This window comes from Heteronotia binoei, chromosome 21 (assembly GCF_032191835.1).
Source record: "Heteronotia binoei isolate CCM8104 ecotype False Entrance Well chromosome 21, APGP_CSIRO_Hbin_v1, whole genome shotgun sequence".
NCBI lineage: Eukaryota > Metazoa > Chordata > Lepidosauria > Squamata > Gekkonidae > Heteronotia > Heteronotia binoei.
The window spans coordinates 76,463,622-76,478,868 of record NC_083243.1 but is presented as its reverse complement, the minus strand read 5'-3'; positions in this window follow the sequence as shown (position 1 = coordinate 76,478,868).

The following is a 15,247-nucleotide window of genomic DNA, read 5'->3' as shown; positions in this document are numbered from 1 at the left end:
CACTTATGAACTGGTTCCATAGGTTGGACATAGCTAGGGCATTGCATACTAATGTCATGTGCTACGTGTTGGCCTGTTGTGGCCATTCCACACTAAAGTTTGTTGCAATGCATATGTATTAAGCCTGTATCAAAAGGAAGGTATACCTTCCTTTTGATCCAGGCTTAATACAATATAGTCATTAACAGACATTCTCACATTTTGACATATTACTGTTTTATTGCTTTTGCATGCTCATGCTACTCAGATAAAAAGTTTGCTCAATTTGTTAATTTTACTATTCTGTCATTGAATCTTAAATTTGTACCATTTTGCATTATAAACCACTCCCTACCAGATAATCTTACTATACTGTCATTGGATCTTAAATTTGTACCAGTTTGCATTCTGAGCCACTGACTACCAGCTATGTGTGGCTTTGCTCACTGTACCAGATTCCTCGTCTGATGAAGTGTGCTTAGAGAGCACACGAAAGCTTACGTTCTGAATAAAACTAAATTGGTCTTAAAGGTACAACTTGACTCCTATAGTGTCTCCCATAGTGAGTGGCAGCCCAAGGAGGTGCCCTGGTAGACCCTTTTCTTCCTTCCCTCCCCTATGACACGGGGAAGGGCAAGCAGCATCTTTCTGCCTCCCTGTAGGGGGGTGAGGAGGTCAGCCAGCATCTTCCTGCCTCCCCATGGTACAGGGGAGAGAAGGATGGGTGGCATCTTCCCACTTGCCTGCAGTGCAGATGAGGCAAGGAGAGGGTAGTGTCTGCCCACCTTACTGTGGTGCAAGGGGGCAAAGGGGGGGGGCAGGAGGCATCTTCCTGCTTTTGTGTGGTACAGTGTGTGTGTGTGTGGGGGGGTGTTGAAGATTGTGAGTGGCAGCTTTCTTGACTTTAGACTAGCCTTGGGACCAGTTCCTCCAGAACAGGGGTGGCATACTGATGAGACCAAAGCCTAGAGCTCTGGATAATCTCATCTAGAAGCCTTATGTAGATGTTGAAGAGAACAGATGACACATGGATCAGACCCTTTGTCCATCAAAGTCAGTATTGTCTGCTAAGTCTGGCAGTGGTTCTCCAGGAACTCAGGCAGACATCATTTACATCACATATTGCCATATCTTTTAACTGGAGTTTGAAGCTAGGACCTTCTGCATGCCAAGCACATGGTCTACCACTGAGGCATGTCCCTACCAAATGGATCAATGGAGAATTCACCTAAGGAATGCCTACCCAACTACAGTCATCTTCAAAGGCCTTGCTTCAGTGTTCTCACCACCTGGGGCTAGATGAGTGGCAATCTGAGAAACAGTCTTCTTAATTGTGGTGTAGGGTTGCCAATCCCTAGTTGGGGGCAGGGGATCCCCCAATTTGTAGGTCCTCTCCCTGCTTCAGGATTATCAGAAAATGGGGAGGGTGGAGGGAAATGTCTTCTGGACACTCCATTATGCCCTATGGAGACTGATTCCCATAAGGTATAATAGAGAATTGATCTATGGGAATCTGCAGCTCTGGGGAGGCTGTTTTTTTGAGATAGAGGCATAACATCCAGTGCCTCTCCCCAAAACACCCCCTCCCCGCCAAGTTTCAAAGAGATTGGACCAGGGGTTCAAATCTATGAGGGTACCCGTCCTTCTTTGTTCCTAAATGGAGGGAAGGCATGTAAAAGGTGTGCGGTCCCTTTAAATGTGATGGCCAGAACTCCCTTTGGAGTTCAATCATGTTTATCACAACCTTGCTCCTGGCTCCACCCCCAAACTCTCCTGACTCCACCTCCAAACTCTTCTGGCTCCACCCCCAAAGTCCCCAGATATTTCTTGAGTTGGACCTGGCAACCCTATTGTGGTACTTAAACATATGAAGACCTTCACCGAGGAGATTAATCTTTCTCCCTGTCATTGTCTATTTTGTTTTGTTTGACATTCCCTCACTAACTGGGGATGCCAACCTCCAGGTGGGACCTGGGAATCCCCTGGAATTACAGCTTCTCTCCAGACCACAGAGATCAGTTCCCCTGGAGAAAACAGATGCTTTGGAAGGTGAGCTCTCTGGCATTGTACCCCACTTAGGTTCCTGTCCTTCTGAGGCTCCTTCTCCAAATCTCTTGGAGTTTCCCAACCTGGCAACCCTACCCCTGCATCCCTTGCTGGTGGCCAGGGGGGACCTGACAAGCCTAACTCTTATTAGTCTGTTTTTTGTATTTTTATGTGTTTAAGTGTTTATATTTTGCTTTATTTCAAAGCCAGAACTCATTTATCTATGAGGCCACACCCCCTGATGCCAAGCCAGCTGAAACTGCATTCCTGCTCAAAAAAAGTCCTGCTTTGTTTAATGTATGAAATGTGTTAATGTTTGCTGCCTTGGGGACCCTGAACAGGGTGAAATGGCAGCATAAAATGTTTTCAGTTAAATAAACAAATGAATAATTTGATTAATTCAGTTTGATTAAAAATTTACTCTGTAATTGAAGCTAACTTTCAGTTTGGTTTTATTGATCTGTCACAGAATTTATTTACTAATTTTAGTTGTTTATATTTTACTGTTTAGTTCAGTTCAATTTATTACAGTCCACGACCAACAATTTTACTGTTGTTTTTATTATTTAGTTGTAATATTGTAATGTGTTTTGGTCATCTTGACAAGGTAGCTTTAAAATAAATAAACCCCACAGCATAATGGGGGATGCATCACTTTACACCAGAGCTGGGAGAGTGTGAGGTCTTGACTGCAACTGTGACACATATGCTGTTGAACTGATGAAGACTACATGTGGTAGGCATTCATATACATCATGTGCTTTAAAATCTGGAGTTGGCTGGTGCACCTGTAGACTGAACGGATTTTGTGTCAGAAGCTTCAGATGTGTTCATGAAATCAGATAAATAGATCAGGGTTGTTGGAAGTCAAGAGGATGCACATTAGCAATCTATTCTACCAGAGAGTTCTGTGTTTGTCTCTAGTATGGCTCATTATTTCATTCAGGCAGGGGGCTTATGCTATTGTACATACTTGGCCTGTCCCACTTTTTCCCTCATGCCCAAGCAGGAAAGATAAGTATGAGCACTGGCATATTCTGCTTTTCCTACTTCTGTGTAATATTAGAGCCTGATCATGCTATGAGAGTCGATCAGATGTCACCTAGGGATCCATGTGTATTTAGCCTACATCAGTATACCCACATGTATACTGATGTATACATAGCTAAGGCAGGGGATGTCGAGGACAAAATACACACAATCAAGAGACTAGGAAAAGTAGGGGTCAGGAATGGAGACTTTCAGGGGTAACAGATCACACAAGCAAAACTCTGTCTTAACTCACAGCACTGTTTCTTTCAGCACTTTTCTTCCTTCCTGGCTCATTTCCAGTACTGGAATCAGGCCGGAAGAAAAGTGCTGAAAGCGCTGGGCAAACCAAGATATAGCAGAGGAATGGGCCAAGTTTAGCTGCCCTCACTGGCATGCTCTGTTATTGCTAGTAAATTTTAAAAATCATCCCCCTGCTTTAGATGGGAATGTAGAGACCATGATGTATCCTCCATTGTGTTGATTTTGGTGCCAAGAGCTGGAGATATTTAATAGTCCAGAAGAGAATCCTGAAGATTCAGAGATTACATTTGTAGGTCAAATTCCCATAGCAGAAGCAGGAATTTGGGGCTTGATTTGACTATATTTTCTATGTTTCAAAAGAAGACCACAGTCCTTTTCCTGGTGCCTTCCACCTTCCCAACAGCAGAAACTGTGCAGACCATGTTTTCAAATCTGACTGTTTTGGAGGCCAAGGTCAGTGCTGGCATCTGTCATCACAATGAATTTATGTAAATTTGACTACTATCCCATCCCTCAGCCAGTATTTGGGGGGGGGGGTACGAGGGGGCGATGTTGTGCACTAAATGGAAAACCACTTGACCTCTGTGAGGGTTTTGGTTTTGTTCTGTGCAGTGTTCAGCCACAGAATGTGCTGCAGGACTCATTTGTCACTGAGACAGAGGCCAGGCATTAGAACTGCTAATCTCCTTCAGATTTAAGAGTCTCTGTATTGCCTGGACTTCTCTGCCAAAAGATAATTTTACAATCCTGATAATGAGGCACTCAGTGATACTTAAACATCTGCTGCCTGAGCTTGTATGAAGAACTCTATTCTGGCAAGCCTTTTTTAAACATGAAAAAGCAACTTTTGACCTTTCTAACAGAACAAAACTAGGTGCAGATACCTTTACCCTAAGAGATCCAAATGCTATCACCAATCCAATATAGAAGCAGAGATGATACCAAGAGGATATCAAGAAGTCTTGCAAAGGAGGAAATGTCCACCTGCTGTGATAAAACTGCATATTACAGTATAAAGACACTTGATGTGTTACTAGAATTGCTTGGGTCTCCCTTTTTTATGGGGGAATTAGCAAAAGATAGACCTAGGGTTGCCAAGTCCAATTCAAGAAATATCTGGGGACTTTGGGGGTGGAGCCAGGAGACATTGGGGATGGAGCCATAAGCAAAGTTGTGGTAAGAACAATTGAACTCCAAAGAGAGTTCTGGCCATCACATTTAAAGGAACCGCACACCTTTTAAATGCCTTCCCTACATTAGAAATGATGAAGGATAGGGGCACCTTCTTTTAGGGCTGATAGAATTGGACCCCCTTGTCCAAATTTTTGAAACTTGGAGAGCATTTTGAGGAGAGTCATCAAATGCTATACTGCAAATTTGGTGCCTCTACCTCAAAAAAACAGCCTCTCAGCCTCAGATACCCCCAGATCAATTCTCCATTATATCCTATGGGATTGATCTCCATAGGGAATAATGAAGTGCCCAGCAGACATCCCCCCTCCCCTCATTTCTGATGACTCTGAAGTGGGGGATTGGCATCTCTACTCACGAGTTGCTGAACTTTCAACTTCTTCAAAGTAACACAGAGCAACCAAAGGTTCAAGTTTACCTTTCCTATGCAAACGACCTCTGAACAGATTGTGCAACCCATGGAGGGTCTGGGCTGCTTTCACAACCACTGTGAGCAGCCATCTTGTTCTGCCTACTCCCCCCACCCCCCCTTTCAGCCTTAAAGACACAGACACACCATCCCAAGAGGAAGCCTTTCCAAGCAGAGTCTGAAGCCTCCAGAGATAGAAAAGCACATGGTGGCTGTGGGGGCAGGACTTTCCCCTGCGGCCAGCTGACTGGGAGTGGGAAGGAGCCTGGGAAAGCAGGTGAACCCTTGCTGGGACCTGGGAATTGGCAAGCCTTGATAAACCATAGGTAGAGCTATTTTAGAGTGGGTTGTCTCACCAATAATATGAAGGGTGATTACCATGTGGAATTCACTGCCACAGGAGGTGGTGGCGGCTATAAGCATAGCCAGCTTCAAGAGGGATTGGATAAAAATATGGAGCAGAGGTCCATCAGTGGCTATTAGCCACAGTGTGTGTGTGTATATATATGTATATATGTGTGTGTGTGTGTGTGTGTATGTATATATATATAATTTTTTTGGGCCACTGTGTGACACAGAGTGTTGGACTGGATGGGCCATTGGCCTGATCCAACATGGCTTCTGTTATGTTCTTAAGGTCCAGTATCAGAAAGAAGACTCCAGATTTAAAATAGTTTAAAATGTTTACTAGAAAAATATGAAGGAATATTTGCATAAGCAATCAAAATACACACAATCAAGAGACTAGGAAAAGTACGTGTAATTTTAGATGCTTTCAGGGATTATTACAGAGGCATTATTTACCTGTGCAGATGTGCAGACATCCTTGTAGATAAAAATGGAGATGGGGACATGCACGACCAGCATGCCACATCAAACAGGCACAATTACAGAGTAACAGGGGGTATAGACTATATATGGTGCCCACAAAATGATGGGTCCAAGTTTGTTCTCATGTTTTATACTGTTTGGAGGGGTGGTCCTCCCTTCTGGAATATGATTGAGTTAACAATCATTGATGGGCTTTCCTGGGTACCTGGAATAGATGCCCAGTTTGAAACAAAAGGTGAGAATGGGTCCCTGATGAGTGTCATAAAGAGCCATAATGTTTAATGTTTGAGATTAATTTTACCTTGGCACTGTGGGGAGTAGGCAGGAAGGAAAGGGGTTTATGCAAGAGATTTGCACATTAGCATAGGACAACACAATAGGTACTGGGAAACAAGAGTGGATTAGGCAAATGTTGCAAGACACCTTAAGAAATAGAGATATTTGCCTGTAGAACTCATTGATACAGACATTCTGTTGCAGGATTGGGGGTGGGGGGTGGGGGAGGAAACTGGAAATGGCCTTGAGGATGTTGTTTTGCAACCGTAGACAGAAATCCCAATTTGAGAGCTTTGGCTGGCTTTTTGCACAAGCAGTGAATGTTCTCACTTGACCTGTTTTTGCAGAATTTCTGGTCAAGGTAAAAAAACATGAGTGTTTAGGTGCTTCTTTGGGTTAGGCAGCACCTCTTGGCTACAGAGGAATGTAAGGAAAGATGGGTTAAAGCTTTGGAGACTCCAGAGCTAGCTCTGCACAGCAGTCTAAGGTAATCTTGCTGAATGGATGGACAATCACATGGAGAAGGCAAGAAGAAGAAGACAGCAGATTTATACCCCGCCCTTCTCTTTGAGTCAGAGTCTCAGAGTGACTTACAATCTCCTTTATCTCTTTCCCCCACAACAGACACACTGTGAGACGGGTGGGGCTGAGAGAGCTCTCCCAGAAGCTGCCCTTTCAAGGACAACTCCTACAAGAGCTATGGCTAACCCAAGGCCATTCCAGCAGGTGCAAGTGGAGGAGTGGGGAATCAAACCCAGTTCTCCAAGATAAGAGTCTGTGCACTTAACCACTACACCAGACTGGCTCACCAAACCTCACTGCCTGTTTTAAACCAACATTGAATATTATTATGAAAAAAACAGTGTCATAAAGCAGTCAAAATTAGGTTTAAAATTTTGTAGATTACTCAGGGGACAACCTGAGGGTGGGAGGTGGGAAGAACACGTGACGTTGATGACACAAAAGGGCAGCAGGGAACAAAATTGAAATTCGGGAATTCCTCACTGGAAAGGTTCAGACCTGAAGTGGGAAAAATTGTGAGGAAAACATGTGGTAGGGGAACACTAAATTTGGATCTACTCATGGGAAAGTCAAAACTTGTGCAGGAAGTTTTGCAAACTTTGATTATTTAAGAACATGGACATGGAGGGTTGTACTTGTGTGGAAATGGTCTTAAATTGTTCCTGAAGGAACAGAATGTTGAGAGCAGTTGTGTGTGTCAGTTAAAATTTTAAAAAGTGGGGAGGCAAACCAGCCTGTTCAAGCCTCCTGGAGAACTGAGAAAATCCTGAAGGGAGACGTTTTGATATGTATTGTTGCTTTGTGTATTGATTGCATTGCTTAATTTTGTAAGCCTCCTTGAGTCTCAGCAAAAAATGAGATAAATAAATTTAAAAATCCTGATAGGAGGCAGTCAAGCTTGAAATGTGGTTTCACAATGAAAGTCTGGGACACAGCTGGTTCATTGGTTGGGGGAAACAATACTGATACCCTTTTTCTTCTTGTACAAAATGCTAAAGGTGTGGGGGAACAAATGGAGCACAGTTCCTACACCATGTTATTTGGAAGTACATGTGAATGAACAAGTTATGTCCAAAGCTCCTGTCTGTAAACAGCCTGGAAAATGGCTCTGGATAGATTCCTGGGCATGGCCATTGACCTAAACCAGACTTGGATGTAAGTTATGATGTCACTTGTCTCCTTGTTGGAATGGGTTTACAATCGATTTGGAGAGCACTGGGAATATTTGTCTTCTCTGTATCTTCACAGTGGAATGTCCTCTCTCCATAGTAATGCAACATGGTTTCAAATTTTGATATGTGTTCTTTAAAACACAATACGGTTTTCTGGAATATACACTAGAACCAGGAGAATCATGTATGATGAAGCTTGTGTTAAGTTTAATTTTGTTTAAATTAAAAATGGCACTTGCAGACACTTGCAAGCTTTGTTTTTTCCCAGTTTTTGTAGCTTTAGGTTCTAATAATTTAATTAATGGTGGTTGAGTTGCCTAATGCCCCATTAAGTGGCAATGATTCACTGCTTCTGTAGATCAGGTGTTGAAAAAGAGCTACTAAATATTTGAAGACATGATCAGCCAAAGCTGGTTGGCTGTTGCTAAAAAAAATTGGAGTGAAGATAGCAAATAACTTCCATTCCTAATCCTATACTGGTTTTAGAAATATCTGTGTTCTCTCCTCAGATAATTCCAGCATCACACAACATACACAATTCAGGGATAAATGCATTTAGGTAGGAAAAATCCAGTGCATGGTTATAGGGTGGGGGAGACTTGTCTTAGCAGTAGTATGTGCAAAAAGGATCTAGGGGTCTTAGTGGATCATATACTGAACATGAGTCAACAGTGTGATGTGGTGGCAAAAAAGGCAAATGCAATTTTGGGCTGTATCAACAGAAGTATAGTGTCCAGATCACGTGATGTGATGGTATTGATTTACTCTGCTCTGGTAAGACCTCACCTGCTGGAGTATTGTGTTCAGTTTTGGGCACCACATTTTAAGAAGGATATAAACAAGCTGGAATGGGTCCAGAGGAGGGCGACGAAGATGTGAGGGGTCTGGAGACCAAGTCCCATGAGGAAAAGTTGAAGGAGCTGGGGATGTTTAACCTGGAGAGGAGGCGGCTGAGAGGTGATATGATCACCATCTTCAAGTACTTGAAGGGCTGTCATATAGAGGATGGTGTGAAATTGTTTTCTGTGGCCCCAGAAGGTAGGACCAGAACCAATGGGTTGAAATTAAATCAAAAGAGTTTCCGGCTCAATGTCAGGAAGAACTTCCTGACCATTAGAGCGATTCCTCAGTGGAACAGGCTTCCTTGGGAGGTGGTGGGTTCTCCTTCCTTGGAGGTTTTTAAACAGAGGCTAGATGGCCATCTGACAGCAAATTAAGATCCTGTGAATTTAGGGGGAGGTGTTTGTGAGTTTCCTGCATTGTGCAAGGGATTGGACTAGATGACCTTGGAGGTCCCTTCCAACTCTATGATTCTATTATTCTACTTGTGTATGCATATGTTTAACTTTGAATTTGCTTCATCAACAAAATGAATCAACATACTCTTCTGAAGAAGGGAAACTTGGTGAACTCAAGTCAAGGGGAAAAGGAGAGCAATGGAAAGTGTTGCTGAAATACCACCAACTTCCCCCCCAAGAAAAAAACAGACAAAGGAATAACGTTCTTGGTACACTGCCACAATCCATGTTAGACTTATAACCATGCAGACTGAATGTGGAAATAAACTGCCTCTGTGACAAAACTGTGGCGCATGAGCTGCATAAGTTTTTTAAAAAGCTTATAGAAAAAAGTTAACCCTTGCATTGTCGAAGGGTACCTTTGCCGAACAATTCAGAGTGAAAGGAAACCTCAATAGGGACATAGCTGAGTTAAAACTTAAAGGACCACCTCCTCCCATATTGGCAACCAGCTGGCTAAATGCTCTTCCTGAGCCCTGCTGTTTGTGCCCCCAGCTGCAGAGGTGAGGCAAGTTGTACCTCAGAAACTGTGTTCTGGGTAGTGGTACCTTGCCTTTGGAATGCCCTCCCCCTTGAGGTTTGCCAGGTGCCAGGCCAAAACATTTCTCTCTATCCAGGCTTTTGACTAAGGGGTTCCTTTTCATGTGCTTTAATGTCCTTTTTGTTTTTAATGGCATGTTTTATCAATCTGTTCTTATACATTTGTTTTGCTTGCTTAGCTTGTAAGTTGGGGGATGACTTGACAGGTCTGGAGGTAGGTGGGAAACTAGTTCTTCTGTTGGGCAGAGTGAGAATTTGCATGCATGAAATGCTGTGGATTGCACCACAATATAATCTTAGGAAAGTCAAGTTGCCAACTTCAAGGTGGTAGCTGGAGAGGTCCCGCTATTACAACTGATCTCCAGGTGACACAGATCAATTCACCTGAAGAAAATGGCCACTTTGGAAGCTGGGCTCTATACCCCACTGAAGTCCCTCCCCTCCCCTCCCCAAACCATGCCCTCCATAGACTCCATCCCCAAAATCTCCAGGTATTTCCCAACCCCAAGCTGGCAATCCTAAATCCTAACTGTCTGAACAGGCCAGAGCTGCTCATTTGTAGCCCAGCTGCCTGTTGAAAAACTGACTCAAAGCTCATGACCAATGAACAGGAAACAAGCCAAATTGGTGGTGCTAGATTTTATGGCCCAGCTGGACCCAGGTTTTCATAAACGTACACATAGGAAAATTTTGGGAAGGACTTGTTTGGAAGATATCTATATCACTGTAACACTACACACACACAACCCACCCCCCTGCAGAAAAACCTTCCTGATTGTACTTCAGAAACTATCAGATTTTCCCCACACAGCTTACTGCGGAGCGAAGTCCCTCCTCACCACGCAGCATCTGCTCGGATTTCCCACCAACTGCTCCGCAGAAGCAGGAAGATCCGCGGCTTTTGTGTCGCTAATGTAAACTGGGTTTTAGCGATTTACATTTGCGATGCAAAAGGCCCGGCACTTCCTGCTTCCGCGGAGCAGTTGGTGGGAAATCCCGAGCAGACACTGCGCGGTGAGGAGGGACTTCGCTCCGTGGTAAGCTGTGCGGGGAAAAGCTCTATATGTACTGATTTTGCTTTTATGGTAAAATTCTGGTACAGTGTTTTTGAACTTCTATGCAGATCTTACAGAAGATATGATAATTAGTAAAGGCACAAGACAAGGTTGTCCGCTTTCCCCATTGTTGTTTATAATGACTCTTGAAATATTATTGATGCAGATTCAAGAAGACAAAGAAATAGAAGGATTAAAAATAAAAGGATTTACTTACAAATATAAAGCATTTGCAGATGATATGTTTATAAATGAAAACCCCATACAAGTTACACCCTTGTTGTTAGCTAAAATACAAGAATATGGGGAGTTGGCAGGACTTTGTATTAATAAAAAAAAAATCAAAATTTATATGCAATTAAATAAGCAACAAGAATTACAGAGATTAACCGGCTGTGAAGTTACCTCCAAGGTAAAATATTTGGGTGTTGAGATAACAATGAAGAATATTGATCTATTCAAAAACAATTATGAGAAGCTATGGCGTAAAATGGATGAAGATATGTTAAAATGGAATAAACTTAATTTGTCATTGCTGGGTAGAATGGCTGCAATTAAAATAAATATCCTACCAAGAATAATGTATTTGTTTCAAACTATTCCCATTGTGAAAGAAAGTAAACAATTTGATAAATGGCAAAGGAAAATTTCAGAATTTGTGTGGGCTGGGAAGAAACCAAGGATTAAAATGAAAGTTCTGACAGATGCAAAAGAGAGAGGTAGATTTCAACTACAGAATTTAAAATTATATCAGGAAGCAGTTTGTTTGGTGTGGATAAAAGAATGGATAACGCTGTTAAACAAAAAGCTCTTAGTGTTGGAAGGTCACAGAAATAAATTTGGCTGGCACGCGTATTTGTATTATGGAAAAAAGAAGATGGACGGTTTTTTCTCTCACCATTATATAATAAATAACTTGTTAAATGCATGGATGAAGAACAAGAAATATGGGGATGAGAGAAGACCATTATGGATAGTGCCAGCTGAAGTAATAAAGATAACAGCTGAGATAGGTGAAGAAGAGTGGTTGTCATATAATCAATTATTAAAAATACAAGGTGGCAAAATAGAATTGAAAAGTGCTGAAGAGCTGAATAATAAATATGATTGGTTTCAAATGTAACAAATAAAGAGTTTGGTCGATAATGATATCAAAATTGAAGGAATAAGAAAAGAACAAACAGAAATAGAAAATGTTCTGCTTGGAGACAATGAAAAATTAATTTCAAAAATATATAAATTACTTTTAAAATGGTCTACGGAGGATGAAGTAGTGAAATCTCAAATGATTAAATGGGCAATTAATGTAAATAAAGAAATACAGATGGAAACTTGGGAATACTTGTGGAAGAATTCTATGAAGCTTTCGACGTGTCATAGTATTAAAGAGAACTGTTTTAAAATGTTGTATAGATGGTATATGACTCCTAAAAAATTGGCAAAGATGAACAACAAGATGCCAGATAGATGTTGGAAATGTAAAAAACATGAAGGATATTTCTACCATATGCGGTGGACTTGTGAAAGAGCGAAAAAGTATTGGCAGATGATTCAGCAAGAAATTACTAAGATTTTGGGATATGAATTTAAGAAAGTTGCAGAGACTTTTCTGCTGGGATTATAAATTGAAAAAATTCCAAAAGAAGATAGGACTGTAATTTGCTAGGACATTATATGCGCAGTCAGCTGCTAGGACATTATATGCGCAGTTGTGGAAGCAAGAAAAAATACCAGAGGAGTGGAATTGGATTATAAAAGTTATGACATGGAGTGAAATGGACAAATTAACAAGAGACTATGATTTAGAAGTTTTTAAGAAGGAATGGAAAAAGTTCAGAAGATATGTACAAAAAGAGTGGAAAGTAAAAGGATATTGGACAATTTTTGATAATGATTAAGTTTTAGAAGAAGAAGAATATAAGTTTTTGTTTTAATAGCTAAGGGTACCTTTAAATATTAGCATTTTAAGTAAATAGCACCGGTGGGGGTCAAGTAACAGGGGGGAGGGGTGGGTAGAAAGTAATATATGGGGTAGATAAAATAAGTTATTAAGATTTAAGAAATAATTTTGTTACCTTATGTTACTAATAAAATTGTTTTAAACACAACACTTTCATAATAAGCATACACTCTGCTAGTGAAGTGTTTCTCATCCATGTGCCAGGAAAAACTTCACCTGATATATTCCCTGTTTTCACACAGCCATTAAAGACAGAAAATAAAACGTTAATATTCTGACTTTGCATCCAGATGATAGGTCCCAACTTTCATGTGGAAATCTCAGCATTCAGTGGCTTTTGAAAGAATCCAGTAATAGTGAAACTGATTTAAGGCTGAGGTGGGCTTTGCTTGACTTTATACCTCACATGTGATAAAATCAAAATAAACAATCTTCACAATACAAATGTATCCGATGAAGGAGCTTCGACTGGAAAACTTCATTGGTCTTTAAGGTGCTACTTGATTCAGATTTTGTTCTGCTACTGTAGGCAAACATGGCTGCTCATCTGAGACTATCACAGTGGAATAGAAATATGATCTATAAGTTCTATGTACATACTAATCCATTTTAATGGCCTCAGCATAACACAGTGGAATTGGTCTGTAACATACCATCTTAACTGTTACAGAATCACTAGTGGAAAGCCAAACAATACATTGCAATCTCAGATAAATATATATTTCTGCTTTTAGTTAGCAAGAGGTGCCTTTGTTTAAAGAACTTCAAAAATGATGGCTGCTTATCATTATTTTCCCAATGACAGTGTCCAGTTATGCTTTAGAAGGCATACTTCAGGAACAGCAGTTCACTTTGGTTTCTTTGTGCAGTCACAGCATCTCCTACAGTTACCTCAGCAAAATGCAAGCAGATTTCTGATCAAGGATCAGTGACAGAAAGGAGCAGGCTGGCACCTGCCTCAGCTTATCTCATGTTACCATATCTGAAAACATGTCAAAGCATTGTTGAGTGTATATCAACTACAGCCATCAACTACAGCACTTCCAAGTGGGTTTGGTATTTCAGAGAGCTGGCTGGGAACCACTCGTGTTACTCAAGATTGTGATGGCAAGTTCTGCCTCACATGCTTGTTCATCCTACGGGTATACAAATAGATATGCACAGGGCTCTGTCCCCATACCTGGGAACCCAATTTTTTCAACTTTTCCAATTATATGGGAAGAACTCATACACATTCTATATTCCATTTTAAGAGTACAAATTGTTAATTTACCCTAACAAAAAGAGATTACATGACTCTCTTACATATGATCTATGCTTATCTTCCAGCATACACACACACTCAATTTAGTGCATGTATATAAATCCTTCCCAGGTTATAGTATCAGACGAGGAAGTGGCTATGACATGTGGTCTGCATTCTAGTTAGTTCCTCGTTCTTTCAGATTGGGAGCAATCCCACTGTAATGAAATCTCACTGTAATAGTGAGACTTGCATCTGAATAAATATCCTTATGAGTGCTCTCTACATCATTATCCCATTTGTCTGATGATCTGCTTGCTGGTGTAGCTCTAGGAACAACCCTGACTTGAGGGCCAAGCTATACATGATGCCATCCCTGGATCTAACCTGGGGATGTTGTCATGATTTTAAAGCCTAACATGGATGATTTAAAAATACAATGAGAGTCCTATCCTGAGCAGGCCCACAATTGGACAGGAAGAGGCACTCTTGTGCCCCCTGCCTTTTCAAGTGCCAAAACGCACCTCCTCCCATAATTGCTACTACCAGTCACCTGAGCCATCAATGGTCTCTGCAAGGTTGTTGTCCCATATATATACAATCTCCTTTGAGCATTCAAACACACTGTATGATTGACGCTGGCAAAACGTCAGGTACGACTATGCCAAAACCATGGCCATACAGCCTGGAAAATCTACAACTAATACTGCATGACTGTTAGCTGTATTTGGCTATCTTCAAATTAGCTGTGAAATGCATTGTCCACCCAATAGGATAATAATCTTTCCCTAGCAGGACTCATGTTGCTTTAACTGTAATACACAGGAATTCCACTGGAGCAGATTTTCTTTGGACATCAGAAGGTTCAACTGTTATATTGCTGGCTTCCATAAAGTTGTTAAAAGCACAGCAGTTCTGGCAAGAAAAAATATGACAATCCTATTTTCAGAAGTCTCCTAGAGTTGTTGTATCATATCTACATATACATAGTATTTATTTCCAGCACAGATTAAACCATTGCTTGTATAACTGCAGCCACAGGTGGGAATTGATTCTATGTCTGTAGGAAGTTGCCTTTTGGCCCTGCTATTTACAGTTTCCTCATGTACCCTGTGTATGTGCATCTGCCAACCCATGCATCTGATAAAATGTGCCCACAGAGCTCATATCATTAGTTTTTCCAGTACCATGGACTCTGGTCTAAAAAGATGCAGGAGCCTTGTGGCAACTTGGGAGACAAAATTTTATTTCTGCATCAGCTTTCATGAGCTAGTGTAGCAGGTAAATAACAAACATTGCTTGGTTTGAAGTGAGGTATTTTACTTTGACATCAAAGTAGAACTTGTCAGCATAAGCTCAAAATGACTAAGTTAAAATCATCAGCCTTCTGACCATTTTTATTCAGCCCCAAAACAAGCAGACAAACCCCTCT